This window comes from Procambarus clarkii, chromosome 51 (assembly GCF_040958095.1).
Source record: "Procambarus clarkii isolate CNS0578487 chromosome 51, FALCON_Pclarkii_2.0, whole genome shotgun sequence".
NCBI classification, from domain to species: Eukaryota; Metazoa; Arthropoda; class Malacostraca; order Decapoda; family Cambaridae; genus Procambarus; species Procambarus clarkii.
Window position 1 is genome coordinate 3,663,623 of NC_091200.1, and position 19,012 is coordinate 3,682,634.

At 48.7% G+C, this 19,012-nt stretch overlaps 1 protein-coding gene and 1 long non-coding RNA gene across 5 annotated transcripts in view; one reads left to right on the forward strand and one right to left on the reverse strand.

The window, feature by feature from the left end:
* The first annotated feature begins 5,772 nt into the window (after positions 1–5,772).
* Positions 5,773–19,012, forward strand: part of LOC123774585 (uncharacterized) — a 92,847-nt gene continuing 79,607 nt past the window's right edge. For 2 of the 4 annotated variants that reach the window (XM_045768972.2, XM_045768974.2), the window contains exon 1: positions 5,773–5,809. The gene's annotated coding sequence lies outside the window, so the exon portion shown is untranslated. Of the gene's footprint in view, positions 5,810–6,984; positions 7,209–19,012 lie in introns of those variants that run through there. The other 2 variants (XM_045768971.2, XM_045768973.2) reach the window with 1 other exon arrangement.
* On the reverse strand, positions 12,617–17,048 carry LOC138351844 (uncharacterized). Its single transcript, XR_011222628.1, has 2 exons — positions 16,839–17,048; positions 12,617–13,154 (listed from the first exon to the last, which is right to left on the reverse strand). It is a non-coding gene; the product is annotated as an uncharacterized lncRNA (long non-coding RNA).

The window sequence follows — 19,012 nt, forward strand, 5'->3', positions numbered from 1 at the left end:
ACAGCATGTGTCTCTTATAACACACAGCATGTGTCTCTTATAACACATAGCATGTGTCTCTTATAACACACAGCATGTGTCTCTTATAACACACAGCATGTGTCTCTTATAACACATAGCATGTGTCTCTTATAACACATAGCATGTGTCTCTTATAACACATAGCATGTGTCTCTTATAACACATAGCATGTGTCTCTTATAACACATAGCATGTGTCTCTTATAACACACAGCATGTGTCTCTTATAGCACACAGCATGTGTCTCTTATAACACATAGCATGCACTCAAGTCTAATTACTATACCTGAACGAGGAATACTTCGATACGAGGTACACAGCCTGGGTTGATCCGTTGAGTTCGCAGCACCCGCATGTAACTTACTTCGTCAGGCACAAAACTCAACTTTAAAAGGAAAAGGTTTACGGTAATCACCCGCATTGAGAAGTCTAGGTGCCAAGAGCTGAGAGGATTAACACCGTCAGAGTATAGAAGGATCAGAAGGGATATGATCACGATGTAAAAAATAATGACCGGAAGAGACAAGAGGGACAAAGACAGACTCTTCAAAATGAGACAAAAATAGAACCTGAAAACACCTGGAAATAATATCTCCTTGTCTATGTCGCGGATCGAACCCCACTTTCATCCACACGACCTCTGTTGTCAGCCACCACATCCCCGCTCACCCCTGTTGTCAGCCACCTCATCCCCGCTCACCCCTGTTGTCAGCCACCTCATCCCCGCTCACCCCCTGTTGTCAGCCACCTCATCCCCGCTCACCCCTGTTGTCAGCCACCTCATCCCCGCTCACCCCCTGTTGTCAGCCACCACATCCCCCGCTCACCCCTGTTGTCAGCCACCACATCCCCGCTCATCCCCTGTTGTCAGCCACCTCATCCCCGCTCACCCCTGTTGTCAGCCACCTCATCCCCGCTCACCCCCTGTTGTCAGCCACCTCATCCCCGCTCACCCCCTGTTGTCAGCCACCTCATCCCCGCTCACCCCCTGTTGTCAGCCACCTCATCCCCGCTCACCCCCTGTTGTCAGCCACCTCATCCCCGCTCACCCCCTGTTGTCAGCCACGTCATCCCCGCTCACCCCCTGTTGTCAGCCACCTCATCCCCGCTCACCCCTGTTGTCAGCCACCTCATCCCCGCTCACCCCCTGTTGTCAGCCACCTCATTCCCGCTCACCCCTGTTGTCAGCCACCTCATCCCCGCTCACCCCCTGTTGTCAGCCACCACATCCCCCGCTCACCCCTGTTGTCAGCCACCACATCCCCGCTCACCCCTGTTGTCAGCCACCACATCCCCCGCTCACCCCCTGTTGTCAGCCATCACACACACGCTGATAACAGGTATCAGCGTGTGCAGCAGGTGACAACAGGTGGGTGGGAGGGCACGGGAGCGCCCACACAACACGCACCTGTCACCCACCATCAGTCAGCCCGGACTCAACCGGGGCACAAAATGCGGTGGTGTTTGCATGACCAGAAACGTTCGAAACTTAGACCAACCTTGAGGTTACCTTGAGGTGCTTCCGGGGCTTAGCGTCCCCGCGGCCCGGTCGTCGACCAGGCCTCCTGGTTGCCGGACTGATCAACCAGGCTGTTGGACGCGGCTGCTCGCAGCCTGACGTATGAGTCACCTCGACTTAACCTCCGGAGGCCGGTGGTCAGAAAACGATATTGCGGTGGTTTCATTTTTACTAATACCACGCAGTCTTGACAGATTGGTCGAGTTCGTTAAAAAATGCGACGTTTTAGGCGAGTGTGGCAGCTGGCAGGGCTTGGGTGTGACCTAGCAGGGCTTGGGTGTCACCTAGCAGGGCTTGGGTGTGACCTAGCAGGGCTTGGGTGTCACCTAGCAGGGCTTGGGTGTGACCTAGCAGGACTTGGGTGTGACCTAGCAGGGCTTGGGTGTCACCTAGCAGGGCTTGGGTGTGACCTAGCAGGGCTTGGGTGTCACCTAGCAGGGCTTGGGTGTCACCTAGCTGGGCTTGGGTGTCACCTAGCTGGGCTTGGGTGTCACCTAGCTGGGCTTGGGTGTCACCTAGCAGGGCTGGAGAGTGTGTCACCTAGCAGGGCTGGAGAGTGTGCCACCTAGCAGGGCTGGAGAGTGTGCCACCTAGCAGGGCTGGAGAGTGTGTCACCTAGCAGGGCTTGGGTGTCACCTAGCTGGGCTTGGGTGTCACCTAGCTGGGCTTGGGTGTCACCTAGCAGGGCTGGAGAGTGTGCCACCTAGCAGGGCTGGAGAGTGTGCCACCTAGCAGGGCTGGAGAGTGTGCCACCTAGCAGGGCTGGAGAGTGTGCCACCTAGCAGGGCTGGAGAGTGTGCCACCTAGCAGGGCTGGAGAGTGTGTCACCTAGCAGGGCTGGAGAGTGTGTCACCTAGCAGGGCTGGAGAGTGTGTCACCTAGCAGGGCTGGAGAGTGTGTCACCTAGCAGGGCTGGAGAGTGTGTCACCTAGCAGGGCTGGAGAGTGTGTCACCTAGCAGGGCTGGAGAGTGTGTCACCTAGCAGGGCTGGAGAGTGTGTCACCTAGCAGGGCTGGAGAGTGTGTCACCTAGCAGGGCTGGAGAGTGTGTCACCTAGCAGGGCTGGAGAGTGTGTCACCTAGCAGGGCTGGAGAGTGTGTCACCTAGCAGGGCTGGAGAGTGTGTCACCTAGCAGGGCTGGAGAGTGTGTCTCCTAGCAGGGCTGGAGAGTGTGTCTCCTAGCAGGGCTGGAGAGTGTGTCTCCTAGCAGGGCTGGAGAGTGTGTCACCTAGCAGGGCTGGAGAGTGTCTCCTAGCAGGGTTGGAGTATCACCTAGCAGGGCTGGAGTGTGTGTCACCTAGCAGGGCTGGAGTGTGTCACCTAGCAGGGCTGGAGTGTGTCACCTAGCAGGGCTGGAGAGTGTGTCACCTAGCAGGGCTGGAGAGTGTGTCACCTAGCAGGGCTGGAGAGTGTGTCACCTAGCAGGGCTGGAGAGTGTGTCTCCTAGCAGGGTTGGAGTGTGTATCACCTAGCAGGGCTGGAGTGTGTGTCACCTAGCAGGGCTGGAGTGTGTGTCACCTAGCAGGGCTGGAGTGTGTGTCACCTAGCAGGGTTGGAGAGTGTGTCTCCTAGCAGGGTTGGAGTGTGTGTCACCTAGCAGGGTTGGAGTGTGTGTCACCTAGCAGGGCTGGAGAGTGTGTCACCTAGCAGGGCTGGAGAGTGTGTCACCTAGCAGGGCTAAGAGTGTGTCACCTAGCAGGGCTGAGAGTGTGTCACCCAGCAAGACAGAAGAGTGTGTCACCTAGCAGGGCTGGAAAGTGTGTCACCTAGCAGGGCTGGAGAGTGTGTCATCTAGCAGGGCTGGAGAGTGTGTCACCCAGCAGGACAGGAGAGTGTGTCACCTAGCAGGGCTGGAGAGTGTGTCATCTAGCAGGGTTGGAGAGTGTGTCTCCTAGCAGGGTTGGAGTGTGTGTCACCTAGCAGGGTTGGAGTGTGTGTCACCTAGCAGGGCTGGAGTGTGTGTCACCTAGCAGGGCTGGAGAGTGTGTCACCTAGCAGGGCTGGAGTGTGTGTCACCTTGCAGGGCTGGAGAGTGTGTCACCTAGCAGGGCTGGAGAGTGTGTCACCTAGCAGGGCTGGAGAGTGTGTCACCTAGCAGGGCTGGAGAGTGTGTCACCTAGCAGGGCTGGAGAGTGTGTCACCTAGCAGGGCTGGAGAGTGTGTCACCTAGCAGGGCTGGAGAGTGTGTCACCTAGCAGGGCTGGAGAGTGTGTCACCTAGCAGAGTAGCCACGATCCCCCGACACTCAAGGAAGCCGACATAATAAAAATATCTTAAGTGAGAGTTCAACAAATCGAGTTCTAAAAATAGGCCATATTGATTAAATATGCCATAATCTACTAGGCTGTAAAGCTGTGAAAATATGAAGCTGTGAAACCCTGAAGCTGTGAAACCCTGAAGCTGTTAAGCTATAAAGCTGTGAAGCTGTGACACGGGGCTGGGTCGTGTGGCGGAGGAGCGCAAGGAGGCAACCGTCGCCTTGACGGGTCCGAGGCTTGGCAGCCATTACGCTCACTGGTCATTCTTGGCGCACCTCTCAGGCTGCTCCCCCCTGGCACACTCTTCCCTTGCCCGATGACAAGTGTGAGGCGCCGCCCTAGTGTGTGGCGCCGCCCTAGTGTGCGGCGCCGCCCTAGTGTGCGGCGCCGCCCTAGTGTGCGGCGCCGCCCTAGTGTGCGGCGCCGCCCTAGTGTGCGGCGCCGCCCTAGTGTGTGGCGCCGCCCAGCGAGCCCCGCCCTCTTCCCTACTAAGACTGGTGCATAATAATCTATCAGCTTTGAGTATCTTTATCACAGCTTACGTAAGTTTTTAATTACAGGTAAGATGCAAGGGGGAATGAGCATAAAGTATCAATGTTTAGTTGGTGCACGATTGTGGTTCCCTGTTGCCATCCTGCACCCTTATGGGCTTCTCTTGCTAGTATGACATCACTTCTTTCCCACCCCCACACACCCACCCCCATACACACCCACACAGACTTACATACATTTCCATCATGACAAAATTCATGTCTTATGCCCCGCAGTATCACGCGGCCCCCCGTGCCATGTGTTTTAGGGTCCTAGCAATGCTGGGTCGCTAACCCAATTAACATTCATTCAGGGCTGGAGACTCAGGGCTGTATTATACCAGCATCTATACCTAGTGCAGATGCTGGCGTATACACATACCAGCATCTGCACTAGGACCATATTTAGTCTAAACTATTACAGGTCATTTAGTGAGAACCGTTAGTCTCAGAGTTTGCCAAGGTTCTCACTTTGTGAAGAACGGAATTTTGACATTTTAGAGAATAATATATTTTGTGCAGTCTGGATTTCACTCGAGACCTTTGCTTGTCTTCAGCCGCCATCAGTACAGCGATTTCAGCGAGACTGGAAATCTTTCACTCACAAGACCACAGTTACAAACGGCTACACGTTAACATGTATTGTATTAACGGAGTAACTTAACAGTGGCTGCAAACACCGTAGAGTTTATTTCACTGGAACCTGTTCAAAAAATAACACGGCTCGGCCTCCTAAAATAAAAGTACTTATAACAACGATGTGGTCAGTCGTACAAATATGAACGTGATGAACCGATATAAAGTAGACGTTTGTATTATTGAATATGGACAAACTGGAAAAAGATTTTCTATTAGAAAATCCTCAGAAGCCGTGAAGAGGTTTCGAACCTATGTGTGGGTGTTCCCAGAGTGCATCAGATTCTCTAGAGGACTAGAGTGTGCATTTGGGAACACCCAACGCGGAGGTTCGAACCCACATCACGGCTCCTGCGGCTTTTCTTATAGATATATCACGATAATGTGATTCCTTTGTGTATAGTGTGTCTATTCATGTTGCTAATGAAACCGAACCATATATATATATATATATATATATATATATATATATATATATATATATATATATATAGGCTGCGTGTCCCCGATAAAATTATTTATAAGGCAACAGGTAGAAGAAGGGGAGCAGTCCGGCCCTAATGAGCAGGTCCCCGGTCCTCCAGGTGGTCGCAATTATGTAAGGGATTGTTAGGAAAGCACCGAGTAGGGAGGAGGGAGGGGCGAGGACATTGGAGAAAGGGGGACAAAAGCGACGGAGGGACAGACGAGGACAGGGGAAGGAGGGGCTTGATTGGGGGGGGACGGTGGGGACAGACGAGGATGGAGGAGGGGGTTTGGGACATCATAGAAAACGGAGAACATAACACGGCAGGGAAGCGTCCCCCGCCACAGTCTGTGCCTCGACTCCGTGCAGGATAGGTGGTGGTGAGCAGCGCTCTGTGTGTGTGTGTGTGTGTGTGTGTGTGTGTGTGTGTGTGTGTGTGTGGATGTCTTCATGCCTCTCCCAGTTTTTTCCCTACGGGTGTACACTCTCCTTTCCCCTGCAAGTGTGTACACTTTACTTTGGTGTATATTACGTTCCGCACACGTTCATCCTCCGTTTATTCCTCTGTGTATTTACAAGTTTTCCTCTGTACTTGTTCCCTGAATGTACATCTACACTTCGTATCTTTTTTTACACATTAAAAACTTATAGTTCTACACTGACTTATTATCTTTATAGTGTTTGACTGCCTGTCTACCCTTTCTCTACTCTCACTTCCAAACAGGTAGACAGACAGACAGTCTACCTGTCTGTCTACCTGTCTGGTCGTGTGGGTCTACCCATTCCCTCTCTCATAAGATTACCATATCTTTACCAGTTCCCCCTTGTTTTCCTTTCTTTAAGTATATCTCTCTTATTCCCTTCGTATCCCTATTTCTCTCCTTTTCCTTCATCTCTTCCGTCTTGTCGTCGGTCTTTCCCTCGCTTCTCCTACCCTTCTCCTCCCCCCCCCTCCTCCCTACTCTCTTGCCTCTCATCCTGTTTCCTTACCCCCCCCTCGCTTCCTTCACCCCCCCTCCTCCCCCCTACCTCCCCACTTCTCCTAACCTTTCTGCCCATTCCTACCCCTCTCCCTCGCCCCCAACCTTTCCCTCCACCTCCTATTCAAATTTCCGCCTAACCATCCCGTTCCTAACTGCCTCTATAGTCCCCCTTCCATATTTTCCCCATTCCCTCCTCTCCCACTGATCGTCCATTCCCCCTTCTAGCTAGACCACCCTCACATCCCCCCCCCTGGGTTCTTCTATGCCTCCAACACCTCTGCCCCCCCTATCCACCCACCCCCTCCTTTCCCCCCCTCCCTTATCTATCCCTCTATTTCCCTCCACAGAACCCCTTTCCCCTATTTCCCTCTCCCAGCACCTCTTCCCCTCCCCAGCACCCCTCCATCCTCTGCAGTTCCCAATACAACACCCGAACCACCTCTTTCCATCCCCCCTCCCCATCCCCCTCCCCAGTACCCCTCCTCCCCAGCAGCGCCTCACCAAGTTGGCCGTCCTCATTGGCACTGACAGACTGATTCCAACTCAGTTTTAAGACAAAAAGAATTAGCACCTACGAGCCTAGTAGCGCAGTGTCAGTGGAGAAGCGCTGACACCAGCACTGTGTAGCGGTGTCAGCACAGAAACGCTGTCAAATGGACTGTGTAGTGGTGTCAGCGGAGAAGCACTGACTCCAGAACTGTGTAGTGGTGTCAGCAGAGCAGTACTGACAATAGAACTCGTGGTGTCAGCAATGACTCGTGTTTTCAGTTGAGTGTGCGACAGTGTAGTCAGTAAAGTTAGTATATTTCTACCAGAGAAGTAACTTGTAAAGATTTCATTGCAACAATCACGGTTGTGTCAGCAGTACCCCTAGAGTGACTGACGTTGCTGTCAGCTGCCCCCATGCCACCTATGGGGTGCCGTAATAACCTCTCCTGACAGCACCCGTGATGACAGGAGAGGTTAGTATAGAGACGTGAGGATGACTGTAAAGTTATTAAACAAAATTAATAACAGAAGCGAACTATCATGTTGACAGCTTTTGTTAAAACAGTGTTGTCAGTGTAAATACCTCTTGTGATGTCAGCAGTGTTGGCAATGGTGTTAATTGTCAGCCAGGAAAAAAATACTGTTTACCAACAGCAAAAACTATAGTGTTGTCAGCTAAGTCCCTGCAGTATTGCAGAGAGAAGTTGGTATAGTGTTGCAAGCTAAGTCATGGAAAAGTTGATACACGTTATCATAGTGTTCACTGCAACAGTGTTTTGCACTTGATACTGCCGTCTCACTGTCACCCAGTGTTCCTATATTATTGTCACCCAGTGTTCCTATATTATTGTCACCCAGTGTTCCTACATTATTTTCACCCAATGGTGCTATATTACCCGGTGTTGCTATATTAGTGTCACCCCTGCAGTGTTGCTATATTAGTGTCACCCTGCAGTGTCGCTATATTAGTGTCACCCTGCAGTGTTGCTATATTAGTGTCACCCTGCAGTGTCGCTATATTATTGTCACCCTGCAGTGTCGCTATATTAGTGTCACCCTGCAGTGTCGCTATATTAGTGTCACCCTGCAGTGTCGCTATATTAGTGTCACCCTGCAGTGTTGCTATATTATTGTCACCCTGCAGTGTCGCTATATTAGTGTCATCCTGCAGTGTTGCTATATTAGTGTCACCCTGCAGTGTCGCTATATTATTGTCACCCTGCAGTGTTGCTATATTAGTGTCACCCTGCAGTGTCGCTATATTAGTGTCACCCTGCAGTGTCGCTATATTAGTGTCACCCAGTATTCTCAGAACAGTTACGCAACCCACCAAAGAGACCAGTACCTCTTACCTTGATCATGGCGACTTAGTCTGCACGTACTAAACAGTTTACGAGCCGCCCCGCCGCGCTCGTATCGGACAACCATGGCTCGCGAACGACTTCGTAGCGCTCTTTAGGGAATACAGACTTAAGTTGCCATGATCGAGATAATATAGGTAGAGATCTCCTAAGCGGACACATTAGTGCTCTGTTCATTCTTCTAGGTTGTCGTCTACAATCACGTCATAGAACTACATCCTGGAGTTAACCCCCGGAGGCTTGTTAGGTTTACAGAGGTCACGAAAGGAAACAAGGGAATGTAATTCACGTTAATGACTCGTACAAAAAATATATAATCTTGGAAACGACGTGGTAATACTTATAGTCTCACGAAAGCACGAAATACAATATCCTAAGATCACATATTGAGGTCATACAATGGGCTCGAAACTGCGGGTGGCATGTGTGCTCGATCCCATTGTATGGCTTCAATATTTCATCATAGATGCATCACGGTCTTATTCACTGTGTGCACCTTTCCTATCTCGGGATACTCGCCACTATTTGTTCAACATATTACCGGGGCGCACCACCCGATTCAGCACCGCTCCTGTGCCAGGTAAGTTACGGGCTCGCCATAGCCCGTGCTACTTGGAACTTGTTCCGAGTAACTGAATCTATAACAACAACAACGGGGCGCACGTCAAGCCGGAGGTTTAATCCCACCGACGTTGTACGCCCAGAGTCCCGGAGACGGAACAGGTGTGGGTATAGGTGTATATTAGACGGAACAGGTGTGGGTATAGGTGTATATTAGACGGAACAGGTGTGGGTATAGGTGTATATTAGACGGAACAGGTGTGGGTATAGGTGTATATTAGACGGAACAGGTGTGGGTATAGGTATATATTAGACGGAACAGGTGTGGGTATAGGTGTATATTAGACGGAACAGGTGTGGATGTAGGTGTATATTAGTATATTAGACGGAACAGGTGTGGGTGTACGTGTTATATTAGACGGAGCAGGTGTGGGTTTATATTAGTCGGAACAGGTGTGGATGTAGGTGTATATTAGTATATTAGACGGAACAGGTGTGGGTGTATATTAGACGGAACAGGTGTGGGTGTATATTAAGACGGAACAGGTGTGAGTGTGGGTGTATATTAGACGGAACAGGTGTGGGTGTAGATGTATATATTAGACGAACTCACTCCACAGAATGTAAATCGATATTTAGCTTCTCTATACCTATCTCCGTCAAGAACCAATGTCCACACATGTGGCGGCATATGTGTCCACACATGTGGCGGCATATGTGTCCACACATGTGGCGGCATATGTGTCCACACATGTGGCGGCATATGTGTCCACACATGTGGCGGCATATGTGTCCACACATGTGGCGGCATATGTGTCCACACATGTGGCGGCACATATGACCTCCGAGCACACATGCAACAACCCTAACGCTCTTGCCTAAAAAAAAAACTCACAACTATTGAACCACTTACAACAACAACATTGAGACAACCATTACATTACTTCCATCAGCTCTTTTTTTTTAATAACTGGCTAATAACCTAAAAATGGTACCCGGTAAACCTGAGGTATACCCGCACTTCTACATACAAGTATACAGGAAAACTGCATTCTAGTTTACAACAACATAAGCTTACACTTGTAAACAAAATAAATAATGACATTAAAAAAAATTATTCTACAGTATTGGCAAGTCAATTCAAATTAGCTCATGATAAGTTATACTCCAGGGAAACGATCGTTTGGAGGCTGAACGCTTGTGTGAGCGACACAGATGTCATGCAAATGCACTCAACTCACGCAAATGCACTCAACTCATTAAGTTGATCACTCATTTCGCAAAACTTTACCTCCATAATGCACGAGGTGGTCTTTGTGTTTCGCACCCTTTAGGCCCAGGTAGGAGGCTGAATCAAACTCGTATGGAGTCATTTTTCATGATAATGAAGCTAATGGAGGGAACTGGTCGGCCGAGCGGACAGCACGCTGGACTTGTGATCCTGTGGTCCTGGGTTCGATCCCAGGCGCCGACGAGAAACAATGGGCAGAGTTTCTGTCATCCTATGCCCCTGTTACCTAGCAGTAAAATAGGTACCTGGGTGTTAGTCAGCTGTCACGGGCTGCTTCCTGGGGGGTTGGAGGCCTGGTCGAGGACCGGGCCGCGGGGACACTAAAAAGCCCCGAAATCATCTCAAGATAACCTCAAGATAAGATAACCCATTTAATTTTGCACTCTAGAAGCACGAACCGTTAATGAGTTTACATCCAGGATCTCAATCACTGTTGGGAGGCCATGTGGGTTAAATCACTGCTGGGTGCACAGGAGCCACCAATCACTGCTGGGTGCACAGGAGCCACCAATCACTGCTGGGTGCACAGGAGCCACCAATCACTGCTGGGTGCACAGGAGCCACCAATCACTGCTGGGTGCACAGGAGCCACCAATCACTGCTGGGTGCACAGGAGCCACCAATCACTGCTGGGTGCACAGGAGCCACCAATCACTGCTGGGTGCACAGGAGCCACCAATCACTGCTGGGTGCACAGGAGCCACCAATCACTGTTGGGTGCACAGGAGCCACCAATCACTGCTGGGGTGCACAGGAGCCACCAATCACTGCTGGGTGCACAGGAGCCACCAATCACTGCTGGGTGCACAGGAGCCACCAATCACTGCTGGGTGCACAGGAGCCACCAACCACTGCTGGGTGCACAGGAGCCACCAACCACTGTTGGGTGCACAGGAGCCACCAATCACTGCTGGGTGCACAGGAGCCACCAATCACTGCTGGGTGCACAGGAGCCACCAATCACTGCTGGGTGCACAGGAGCCACCAATCACTGCTGGGTGCACAGGAGCCACCAATCACTGCTGGGTGCACAGGAGCCACCAATCACTGCTGGGTGCACAGGAGCCACCAACCACTGCTGGGTGCACAGGAGCCACCAACCACTGCTGGGTGCACAGGAGCCACCAATCACTGCTGGGTGCACAGGAGGCACCAATCACTGCTGGGTGCACAGGAGCCACCAATCACTGCTGGGTGCACAGGAGCCACCAACCACTGCTGGGTGCACAGGAGCCACCAATCACTGCTGGGTGCACAGGAGCCACCAATCACTGCTGGGTGCACAGGAGCCACCAATCACTGCTGGGTGCACAGGAGCCACCAATCACTGCTGGGTGCACAGGAGCCACCAATCACTGCTGGGTGCACAGGAGCCACCAATCACTGCTGGGTGCACAGGAGCCACCAATCACTGCTGGGTGCACAGGAGCCACCAATCACTGCTGGGTGCACAGGAGCCACCAATCACTGCTGGGTGCACAGGAGCCACCAATCACTGCTGGGTGCACAGGAGCCACCAATCACTGCTGGGTGCACAGGAGCCACCAATCACTGCTGGGTGCACAGGAGCCACCAATCACTGCTGGGTGCACAGGAGCCACCAACCACTGCTGGGTGCACAGGAGCCACCAATCACTGCTGGGTGCACAGGAGCCACCAATCACTGCTGGGTGCACAGGAGCCACCAATCACTGCTGGGTGCACAGGAGCCACCAATCACTGTTGGGTGCACAGGAGCCACCAATCACTGCTGGGTGCACAGGAGCCACCAATCACTGCTGGGTGCACAGGAGCCACCAATCACTGCTGGGTGCACAGGAGCCACCAATCACTGCTGGGTGCACAGGAGCCACCAATCACTGCTGGGTGCACAGGAGGCACCAATCACTGCTGGGTGCACAGGAGGCACCAATCACTGCTGGGTGCACAGGAGCCACCAACCACTGCTGGGTGCACAGGAGCCACCAACCACTGCTGGGTGCACAGGGGTTATTGAACTGCAGGAAAGTTGTTACAAATGGATTTCCCTTCGTCCGGGTCTCTAACATCCTGCGGTAGTGATTCGGAAGCTTATGAATCAGTGTGTGTGTGTACTCGCCTAGTTGTACTTGCGGGGGTTGAGCTCTGGCTCTTTGGTCCCGCCTCTCAACTGTCAATCAACTGGTGTACAGATTCCTGAGCCCACTGGGTTCTATCATATATACATTTGAAACTGTGTATGGAGTCTGCCTCCACCACATCACTGCTTAATGCAGGGGCATTAGGCTGGGGTATTGGGCTGGGGTATTGGGCTGGGGTATTAGGTGTGTGTGTGTTGTTGGGATCGAACTGTTGACAACCCAACACATTTAATTTAGGTTTATTCTGAATGTTTATCCTATGCTTCGTTGTACTACAACGAAGTACATGAATCTGAACAGGTGTCAGCCTCAGCCGGACCTGTTGTCAGGTGCGACACACTTTGTGCTGAGGTCTGACAAAGGACAAGAAAATAAGATGGTATAAAACTTCATCATGGATATATTGTGATATATCTCTAATCACCTTATATACAATATATTACATGTATATATATATGTGTGCATTGTACCCAAGTACAGTTAAATATATATATATAGAGAGAGATACTACGACCATGCTACGGTCGTCTCTTATCCGATTGATCTTCCCACTTATAAATCATCTACTTTCCTGCAATTCGTACCGTTATCAGGAAAATCAGCGCGTTACCTCCACGCCGACCTCTAAATCTCAAAGCTGTTATCTTCCATAACTTTCCCATACGTCGACCATGCCTCGAGGTCCTCTTCCTTCATGAGGGTGGAGCACACTAACAGTTGGGTCCGTTGGTCACACATCCAAACGCGACGACAGCCTGTTGACTCAATGGAGGGGAGTAGATGTCTGTCTCTCCACATGCTCCGGCCAGCACACGTTACCTTGCCCGGTGGTTCTGATTGGCTAACAGAAATTCCCGCCACCGGACGAGCCATACCGTGCTGACAGTTAACGACCTCCATGGTTGTTAACCTCGTTCTTCCTGTAATAATGAACGTATGACTTAAATAATCGTGCCTTTATGCGATGAAATAACACGATACGAAATATCGTAACAGTGTGTGTGTGTGTGTGTGTGTGTGTGTGTGTGTGTGTGTGTGTGTGTGTGTGTGTGTGTGTGTGTGTGCAATTACCTAAGTGTAGTTACAGGATGAGAGCTACGCTCGTGGTATCCCGTCTTCCCAGTACTCTTTATCGTATAACGCTTTGAAACTACTGACGGTTTTGGCCTCCACCACCTTCTCACTTAGCTTGTTCCAACCGTCTACCACTCTGTTTGCAAAAGAAAACTTTCTAAAAAAAATTTCGGCACCTTTGTTTCCTTAGCTTGAATCTGTGTCCTCTTGTTCGTGAAGTTGCTGGTTTCAGGAATTCCTCTTTGTCAATTTGGTCGATTCCTGTTAGTATTTTGTAAGTGGTGATCATATCACCTCTCTTGTCTTCTAGTTTTGGCATGCTTATCGCCTCTAGTCTCTCCTCGTAACTCTTGTTTATCAGTTCCGGAAGCCATTTTGTAGCATGGCGTTGCACCTTTTCCAGTTTATGTGCTTCTTGAGATTTGGTCACCATACAACTGCTGCATATTCCAGTTTTGGTCTCACAAAGGTCATGAACAGTTTCTTTAGTATTTCACCATCCATATAATTAAAAGCAAGTCTGAAGTTGGTAAGCGACGCACACGCTCCTCTCACAATGTTCTTTATGTGTTCCTCTGGCGACAGCTTACTATCCAAAACCAACCCCCCCCCCTACGTCTCCTTCTTTATTAGTGTTCTGTAATTCCTTTCCACATAATTTGTTAGTTGTGTGTGGTCTATTTTCTCCGATACCACAGCTCATAACATGGCATTTATTCACATTGAATTCCATTTGCCACTAGACGCTCCAAGCACTTATTTTATTTAGATCGATTTGAAGGGCATTACAATCGTCTGCGTCTCCTATCTTCCCCAGTATCCTGCAGTACTCCGCTAAGTACTACTCGGCGGTACTTCCCCACTAAACCCTGCGGTACTCCGCTAGTAACACTCCTCCAGTCACATCCCTGGAAACACAAACCGTAACTGTCTATATTTTCCGCTTGTTACAACTTATAAAAAAGTTGTTATATCTTGGCTTAACGTGTTTATGACGTATTAGAACGTTGTTACAATTTGCTATAACTGGTTAGGAGGTGTTAAAACTTGTTCGAACGTTGTACCAACGTCGTAGTTTCGGTGTGTTTGGCGGGATTGTCTCTGATTACTGCCCTCATCTGTCTGTCAGACACCTGTCTGTCTGAGTGTGGAGTGGGTGTGGTGCGTGCGGTGTAGTGTGATTGAGTGTGGCCCGAGTGTAGGTATGTGATTGAGTGTGGCCCGAGTGTAGGTATGTGATTGAGTGTGGCCCAAGTGTAGGTATGTGATTGAGTGTGGCCCGAGTGTAGGTATGTGATTGAGTGTGGCCCGAGTGTAGGTATGTGATTGAGTGTGGCCCAAGTGTAGGTATGTGATTGAGTGTGGCCCGAGTGTAGGTATGTGATTGAGTGTGGCCCGAGTGTAGGTATGTGATTGAGTGTGGCCCGAGTGTAGGTATGTGATTGAGTGTGGCCCGAGTGTAGGTATGTGATTGAGTGTGGCCCGAGTGTAGGTATGTGATTGAGTGTGGCCCGAGTGTAGGTATGTGATTGAGTGTGGCCCGAGTGTAGGTATGTGATTGAGTGTGGCCCGAGTGTAGGTATGTGATTGAGTGTGGCCCGAGTGTAGGTATGTGATTGAGTGTGGCCCGAGTGTAGGTATGTGATTGAGTGTGGCCCGAGTGTAGGTATGTGATTGAGTGTGGCCCGAGTGTAGGTATGTGATCGAGTTACTCCGAGCTAGAGGGATGTAGTGTTCTGCTTTAACCCCCTTCCACATAATCTGATGGAACCACTCAGTTGAGGCAGCCCACTCAGGCCTCCCCTGCTGCACAATTACACCTGGTCAGGTGGGCTGCCACTGCAGCTTCGGGTTCTCTAGCACCTTCTCTAACCCGTCTGAAGCTGCACATTGGTCAGCTGCTCCTCCTCCGCCCACCAGGAACCCGTGGCACTAACTGCTACTGCTTGCTGTCTAAATTACATTGTCAAATCAGAGCATTTTCTCATTAAACAGTACGAATATTTTAATATTGCATGCATATGTAGCTTTCCCCCCCTTTCAGCGTTTCGCCTGTTCAATGTTATTGTTTTAATTTTAACTCTGAACATTCAGCTTTATTTATAGTTTTTGAACCGTTTCATAATTAACCGAAGTTTCAGCCAGTTGACTCTACGAGCGTAGACAGCAACGTGAGCCAGTGCTAAACACCAGCAGATTTTTTAAATGAAACACGATAGCTCTTGATCACTGCCAAAATGTACATTCATTTCTGGGAAATATAATTCCGTGTCGTCAACTGTACGAGTCCAATCAGACCGACTGCCACACACACTCACTCACACTCACATCAAATTACCAAGAATGGCTTAGAAACCGGTTTCTGGAACCTGCGAGTAGAGCTTCACTGGCAACCCAAGCTGTAAGTCAAATATTAAGTCAATATTTGACAATAGAATTAATCTTTCACGTGATAAAATAATACTTTTGTTTTTCTCAGATATAAATTACAATTATTATAAGCAGTACTGAAGGTTTATGCATAGTTAGGTCTAGGTCAGGTTAGGTTAGGTTAGGTTAGGTAAGGTTAGGTTAGGTTAGGGCGAGGTCAGGTTAGGTAAGGTTAGGTTAGGTTAGGTCTAGGTCAGGTTAGATAAGGTTAGGTTAGGTTAGGTCTAGATCAGGTTAGATAAGGTTAGGTTAGGTTAGGTCGAGGTCAGGTTAGGTAAGGTTAGGTTAGGTCTAGGTCAGGTTAGATAAGGTTAGGTTAGGTTAGGTTAGGTCTAGGTCAGGTTAGGTTAGGTTAGGTCGAGGTCAGGTTAGGTAAGGTTAGGTTAGGTCTAGGTCAGGTCAGGTTAGGTGTTTTGATTACGTTGAATTAGGAAGTGTTTTATATACAGGTTGAAAGTGATTGGCGAACCTTTTTGAGTCATTGCTCCGAACATTGTCAAGTGTGTTTTAAGTCAAATACTGACATTAAAATCTGTATAAGTTGTGAACCCGACGGCTCTGTTATTATGACCTTCTGATGATCACTGGACGAAGATTTATACCAATGTTTCGCTCACCTACATTAATCTTCAATCAATCTAATATAACTTCCTCATACATGAGGTCACTTTAAAATTAGTTCTCATTTACTGAGTATATTATTACCACTACACAAATTAAGATCTTGGTACGGTATTCCACTTAGGTCATTCCTCCACACCAATATTAATCATAGATTCTTCAATAGCTATAATTAATTATTCTCACTCGTTAGTGTTAGGACTTACTTATTACACACTTAACACCTGGCCACCAACAAATAAATATTTTTATATAAAAAAAATTAATCAGAAATTTATCACCTCTCAAGTTAATTGAAATAAACACTGAAATATCTCACTCCAAAATAGGTCTCTTCTAACAAAAATATTTCTCCTCTCACTAAAATATTACGCCCGTGAGGCCTCTAACTACACAGTCACCATAAAATAGTTCTGTAGCTCCTCCAGCAGGCGAGACATCAACACAGTGTTACCACCACGGATCATTAAAATACTCACCCTCATGAAAGCTCCTGACCACGGCCCAACACTATGAATGAGATGGCTACACTGACAATTGTGCAGGTTGCCAACCCGCGGAGCCAGTGTGAGCACCCCGGAGTCTCACAGTGTAGCGAAGCTGCCTCACTCTCTAGTAACACTCATGATAACACTCTGTGGTCACACTCACGATAGCACTCACGCCGTTCCTGTCATCCGAGTGCTCGCTTTCGTTTCATTCGAACAGTAATATCAATACACTGTTTCACTTCTGGTGAACACTGTCACTAGTCATCCCATTAATTCCGGTGGCTGTTGTCTTGAATATTCCGTCCTCTCTCTCTCTCTCTCTCTCTCTCTCTCTCTCTCTCTCTCTCTCTCTCTCTCTCTCTCTCTCTCTCTCTCTCTGTTGCTCCCTCACACAACGCAAATAGAATAGCCAGTGTCTTCGGCTTGTTTATCTTTACTAACCTAGAATTAATTCGCAATTCACAAATTTTATCGAAAATTGCTTCGTTTTTTTCCCTTCACGTTCGAATCCCATTAATATAAATGCTTCATCTGCGTACTGCAAATACAAATAATTACTAACAGAACCTAAATAGCCCAACCTAACCTCAGTCTAACTTCACACGAAATTATAAGAAATAATAATACTTAATACTTGAAACAACAGTCTGTTTGAATTTATATATGCGGCAGTGTGGTCAGCTGAGGTCTGGACGAGCATCCTCGGCTGTAGGACGGGGTCCCTAACCTAAGCAAAAAAGAAATAGAACCTAACTATGCACACAATATATAATATATTCTAATATTCTAATATATAATAATATAATAAATTCTGAGAAATCGGCGATTTTAAGTATATAGTACGTTAACATTTTTTAATGTGTCTTTGTGGAACATATAGTATTGATTGTCATTTTGGCATGTCTTAGATAGAAGCTACAGCAGCATGCTGGCCATGGGCCAGATTCACGAAGCAGTTACGCAAGCACTTACGAACGTATACATCTTTCCTCAATCTTTGGCGGCTTTGTTTACAATTATTAAACAGTTAATGAGCTCCGAAGCACCAGGAGGCTGTTTATAACAATAACAACAATTGATTGGGAAGTTTTCATGCTTGTAAACTGTTTAATAAATGTAACCAAAGCCGTCAAAGATTGAGGAAAGATGTGCACGTTCGTAAGTACTTACGTAACTGCTTCGTGAATCTGGCCCCACGTCTGCAGTACTGCTGACTAAATAACTGTTCCAACAACGGAAACACTCACCCCCCTTAAAGTGGATGACCCAACGGAACTCTAGATCGCTAATAAAAGCCCACACACCTGGTTACCTTGAGGTGCTTCCGGGGCTTAGCGTCCCCGCGGCCCGGTCGTCGACCAGGCCTCCTTACTCCTTACCTGAGCGAGCCTCCCTGCGCTAGTCTCAACTAGCGATTCCCTGATGACTTGTTCAGCGCTACGTTAAGTTCGCCGTGTCACGAGACCTGGCTGACCAAGCTTGCACTGGCTTATTGATTCGCAACAATATATAGGCATTGTGGCTCAGTGTCCTTCTCTTGATAAGTCCCCTTACCTTCTTACTGGGGAATGCGTGTCATTCAACAGAGGCCAGATTCACGAAGCAGTTACGCAAGGACTTACGAACGAGTGCATCTTTCCTCATTCTTTGACGGCTTTGTTTACATTTATTAAACAGTTTACAAGCATGAAAACATCCCAATCAACTGTTGCTATTGTTATAAACAGCCTCCTGGTGCTTCGGAGCTCATTAACTGTTTAATAATTGTAAACAAAGCCGCCAAATATTGAGAAAAGATGCACAGGTTCGTAAGTGCTTGCGTAACTGCTTCATGAATCTGGCCCCTGACCACTTCATGACACCCTGGAGCCATCCACTTACACCTCTCTTCCCGCCAAAATGTCTCGTTACGCTCCCTCATAACTACAGTCACGTCATCAAACGCCGTGACGACAACATCACACACACAGCTCCTTATCAAATATTTTCCTTTAAACCACATGCAGCCCCAATACATATTAAATACAGATATGTTTGTCTTTACATCATCAAAGCCGCGATTATTATGTAAACAACTATTTGATAATCGTTGCCAAGTACAAACATGAGAGTGAACTAACACGGATGTGTGTGTGCACGTGTGTATATGTGTGTGTGTGCGT